This window comes from Amblyraja radiata, chromosome 45 (genome assembly GCF_010909765.2).
Source record: "Amblyraja radiata isolate CabotCenter1 chromosome 45, sAmbRad1.1.pri, whole genome shotgun sequence".
NCBI lineage: Eukaryota > Metazoa > Chordata > Chondrichthyes > Rajiformes > Rajidae > Amblyraja > Amblyraja radiata.
The window spans coordinates 12,859,502-12,865,501 of NC_046000.1; positions in this window are offsets into that span (position 1 = coordinate 12,859,502).

The following is a 6,000-nucleotide window of genomic DNA, read 5'->3' on the forward strand; positions in this document are numbered from 1 at the left end:
TGATTCCTGGGATGGCAGGACTTTCATATGAAGAAAGACTGGATAGACTCGGCTTGTACTCGCTGGATTTTAGAAGATTGAGGGGGGATCTTATAGAATTTTATGTTTCTATGTTTTCTCACCCCTTTCCCTCTCCCACCCATCCCTCTCTCCCCCACCCCCCTTCACTCTCTACCCCACCCCCTTCCCTCTCCCCCGCCCCCTTCCCCCTACCCCTCTGTCCCTCTTCCACCACTCCCCCTACCCCTCCCTCCCCACTCTTCCACTTCTCTCCCCCCTCCACTCTCCCTCACCACTCTTCCCCCTCTCTCACCCCCTACCCCGCTTTCCTTTCCCTCCCAAATCTGCCCCGTTTCCTCCTCCTCCTCTCCCCTCCCTCCCCCCTTCTCACCTCCCCTCCCCCCACCTGTGTGTTTGGGGGGTGGTTAATGTGAGTTTGATGCCGCAGCCCCCCCCCCCCCCCCCCCGCAAACGCCGTTGGGGAAACAGACCCAACGGGTCTGCACTTGGTCTAGTATATATATATATTTGCACAATTAGACTTTCAAATTATATCTCCACAAGGTTGGGATTCGAGAAAAAAAAAGACTTTTGATTTTCTTTAACTGTTTTTATTGCTCGCCCTCCATATATATAGTATATAGTATAAATATAGTATATATATATAATATAGTATATCTATATATATAATATAGTGTGTATATATATAATATAGTATATCTATATATATAATATATAGTGTGTATATATATATAATATAGTATATCTATATATATAATATATAGTGTGTATATATATATAATATAGTATATCTATATATATATACATAGTGCATGTATATATATATATATAGTTTATCTATATATATAATATATAGTGTGTATATATATATATATATATATATATACACACTATATATTATATATATATATACATACTATATTATATATATATACTATATTTATACTATATACTATATATATGGAGGGTGGGCAATAAAAACAGTTAAAGAAAATCAAAAGTCTTTTTTTTAAATTATATTATATATATTATATGTTATATATATATACACACTATATATTATATATATATATACTATATATTATATATATATATACTATATATAAACTATATATAATAATAATAATAATAATAATAATAATAATACATTTTATTTATGGGCGCCTTTCAAGAGTCTCAAGGACACCTTACAAAAATTTAGCAAGTAGAGGAAAAACATGTAAGGGGAATGAAATAAATAGTAGAGACATGACTAGTACACAAAGTAAAGACAGAATTCAATTCAAAACACAATATGAGGCAATTAATGCACAGATGAAAAGGGAGGGGGACGTGGGGCTAAGGATAGGCAGAGGTGAAGAGATGGGTCTTGAGGCGGGACTGGAAGATGGTGAGGGACACGGAATTGCGGATCAGTTGGGGGAGGGAGTTCCAGAGCCTGGGAGCTGCCCTGGAGAAGGCTCTGTCCCCAAAACTGCGGAGGTTGGACTTGTGGATGGAGAGGAGACCGGCTGATGTGGATCTGAGGGACCGTGAGGGTTGGTAGGGGGAGAGGAGGTCAGTGAGATATGGGGGGGTGGCCAGATGGTGGAGGGCTTTGTAGGTGAGGATCAGGATTTTGTAGGTGATCCGGTGGGAGATGGGAAGCCAGTGAAGTTGTTTGAGGACTGGAGTGATGTGATGCCAGGATTTGGTGTGGGTGATGAGTCGGGCGGCTGCGTTCTGGACCAGTTGGAGTCGGTTGATTTAGGTGGAGCTGATGCCAAGGAGAAGTGAGTTGCAATAGTCCAGTCGGGAGGAGATGAAGGCATGGATGAGTCTTAGATGAGTATAGTATATACATATATATACTATATATATATATGTATATACTATATACTATATATATATATATATATATATATATTTGCACACATAAACTTTCAAAAAATATCTCGACAAGGATGGAATTCGAGAAAAAAAAACACTTTTGATTTTCTTTCTCAGCTTTTTAACCCCCTGTCCCACTTAGGAAACCTGAACGGAAACCTCTGGAGACTTTGCGCCCCACCCAAGGTTTTTGTCAGTCTCCCTACCTGCTTCCACTACCTGCAACCTCCGGCAACCACCTGCAACCTCCGGGAACCGCACGGAAACCTTGGGTGGGGCGCAAAGTCTCCAAAGGTTTCCGTTCAGGTTTCCTAAGTGGGACAGGGGCAAATTTTTTGCCCTACCTCCATATACATATATATATATATATATTTGCACACTTAAGCTTTCAAAAAATATCTCGACAAGGATGAGATTCGAGAAAAAAATACTTTTGATTTTCTTTAACTGTTTAAAAAAGGGGAATCACTTCCCTCTGGAAGGCGACTCCAGGCTGTCAAAGCTGCCACAGCCAGACATTAAAACAGCTTTGATCCACTAGTAGTAGCTCAAGTCAAGTCAAATCAAGAGAGTTTATTGTCATGTGTCCCAGATAGGACAATGAAATTCTTGCTTTGCTTCAGCACAGCAGAATATTGTAGGCATCAATACAGACCAGATAAGTGTGTCCATATAGCATAGAATATATATATACACACACATCAATAAACAGATAGAGAGCAAGAGTGTTCAAGAAGGAACTGCAGATGCTGGAAAATCGATGGTAGACAAAAATGCTGGAGAAACTCAGCGGGTGCAGCAGCATCTGTGGAGCGAAGGAAATAGGCAACGTTTCGGGCCGAAATTCTTCTGGAAATAGGCAACGTTTCGGGCCCGAAATCCTTCTTCAGACAAAGTTTCATAGAAACATAGACAATAGGTGCAGGAGTAGGCCATTCGGCCCTTCGAGCCTGCACCACCATTCAATATGATCATGGCTGATCATCCAACTCAGTATCCCATCCCTGCCTTCTCTCCATACCCCCTGATCCCTTTAGCCACAAGGGCCACATCTAACTCCCTCTTAAATATATCCAATGAACTGTGGCCTCAACTACCTTCTGTGGCAGAGAATTCCACAGATTCACCACTCTCTGTGTGTGAAAAAAAATGTTTTCCTCATCTCGGTCCTAAAAGATTTCCCCCTTATCCTTCGGGTCGAAACTTCTTCTTCAAAGCGCAATAGGCTGTTATAGTTCATGGTTTGTTTGAAGTTGTGTTTAATAGCCTGATGGCTGTGGGGAAGTAGCTATTCCTGAACCTGGTCGTTGCAGTCTTCAGGCTCCTGTACCTTCTACCCGAAGGTAGCGGGGAGATGAGTGTGTGGCCAGGATGGTGTGGGTCTTTGATGATACTGCCAGCCTTTTTGAGGCAGCGACTGCGATAAATCCCCTCGATGGAAGGAAGGTCAGAGCCGATGATGGACTGGGCAGTGTTTACTACTTTTTGCAGCCTTTTCTGTTCCGACTTTTCTACTCAATAAATAAAAGTTTGTAGCCTCCTTTTGTTCTGGTATTTTATTTAATCCACATGTTTAATCATCGATAATGTTTTATTATTAATATTTTATGTGTCATTCCTAACTGTCACTGCATGTCATGTTATCACTTGTGGGCGGAGCACCAAGGCAAATTCCTTGTATGTGAATACTTGGCCAATAAACTTATTCATTCATTCATTCATTCAAGAATATATATTTTATATAGAAACATAGAAATTAGGTGCAGGAGTAGGCCATTCGGCCCTTCGAGCCTGCACCGCCATTCAATATGATCATTGCTGATCATCCAACTCAGTATCCCGTACCTGCCTTCTCTCCATACCCTCTGATCCCCTTAGCCACAAGGGCCACATCTAACTCCCTCTTAAATATAGCCAATGAACTGGCCTCGACTACCCTCTGTGGCAGAGAGTTCCAGAGATTCACCACTCTCTGTGTGAAAAAAGTTCTTCTCATCTCGGTTTTAAAGGATTTCCCCCTTATCCTTAAGCTGTGACCCCTTGTCCTGGACTTCCCCAACATCGGGAACAATCTTCCTGCATCTAGCCTGTCCAACCCCTTAAGAATTTTGTAAGTTTCTATAAGATCTCCCTCAATCTCCTAAATTCTAGAGTGTATAAACCAAGTCTATCCAGTCTTTCTTCATAAGACAGTCCTGACATCCCAGGAATCAGTCTGGTGAACCTTCTCTGCACTCCCTCTATGGCAACAGTATATATACAGTTAAACCAGGGTTTCAAGAAAATCAAAAGTTTGTTCTCGAATCCCATCCTCGCCGAGACAGCTTGTATTAGGAAAAAATGTAAAGCAGAAAAAATAACCTGTCGGGTCAGAGCCGGAGACCCGGGCACGACCCTGACCACGGGCGCTGTCTGTACGGAGTTTGCACGTTCTCCCCATGTCCTGCGTGGGTTTCCTCCCACCCTCCAAAGACGTACGGGCTTATAGGTCGATAGGCTTGGTGTAAATGTAAAATTGATCGCTGGTGGGCCCGGACCTGTCGGGCCGAAGGGCCTGTTTCTGAGCTAAACCTCCCACCTTCATTCCTTCCTCTGGCTTCACATTTCTATGTCATATGCTGAGAGAATGGAGCAGCTGGGCTTGTACACTCTGTGGAGTTTAGAAGGATGAGAGGAGATATCTCATTGAAACATATAAGATTGATAAGGGCTTGGACACGCTAGAGGCAGGAAACATGATCCCGATGTTGGGGGAGTCCAGAACCACACAGTTTAAGAATAAGGAGTAAGCCATTTAGAACGGAGACGAGGAAACACTTTTTCTCACAGAGAAACATCGAAAATAGGTGCAGGAGTAGAGGCCATTCGGCCCTTCGAGCCAGCACCGCCATTCAATATGATCATGGCTGATCATCCAACCCAGTATCCTGTACCTGCCTTCTCTCCATACCCCCTGATCCCTTTAGCCACAAGGGCCACATCTAACTCCCTCTTAAATATAGCCAATGAACTGTGGCCTCAACTACCTTCTGCGTCAGAGAATTCCAGATTCACCACTCTCTGTGTGAAAAATGTTTTTCTCATCTCGGTCCTAAAAGACTTCCCCCTTATCCTTAAACTGTGTGACCCCTTGTTCTGGACTTCCCCAACATCGGGAACAATCTTCCTGCATCTAGCCTGTCCAACTCCTTAAGAATTTTGTAAGTTTCTATAAGATCCCCCCTCAATCTTCTAAACTCTAGTGAGTACAAGTCGAGTCTATCCAGTCTTTCTTCATATGAAAGTCCTGACATCCCAGGAATCAGTCTGGTGAACCTTCTCTGTGGTGAGTCTGAGGCAGAGAATTCCACAGGTGGAGGCCGGTTCTCTGGATGCTTTCAAGAGAGAGCTAGATAGGGCTCTTAAAGATAGCGGAGTCAGGGGAGAAGGCAGGAACGGGGTACTGATTGGGGATGATCAGCCGTGATCACATTGAATGGCGGTGCTGGCTGGAAGGGCCGAATGGCCTCTACTCCTGCACCTGTTGTCTATTGTCCAAAAGTCAGTGCTGGTGACTGAGGGTCAACATGGACCCGATGGGCCGAAGGGCCTGTCTCCGCGTTGAATCTCTCTGAAGAAATTCCACCGGGGGTGGAAACTTATCGACAAAGAAAAGGCATCGAGTCCTCAATCGTTGATCAATACTTTATTAATTTACAATACACTGTTAAAAAAAATAATAAGCGCATTTACTGCATTTGAATTTAGACATCCCTTGCGCTCGGCATTTAAACGCTAACACAATACATTTGTCTCTATTGCATATCCGTAGGAGAATAAACCACACCCACACATACGCAACTTTGCAAGAAATCGCAAAAACAATGTCCACAATTTATTTACTTTAAAAAAAAAAGTAAACCTAAGGTCATCTGTTTAGTCACGGACCGATCGTCGGTTCACGAGTTGGACGGGGGGCCGGACTGTGCGAGGAGCCCCCGGGGCCAAAACTCCTCAGCAGTCCAGCACCCGGGGCCAACTCATCGTCCACCCAGCCACGGTCGACAGATTGCCGTCGGGGAATTTGTCCCCCCCGTATTTTGACCTTTTGTCCCTTGTTCGGGAGCGGGA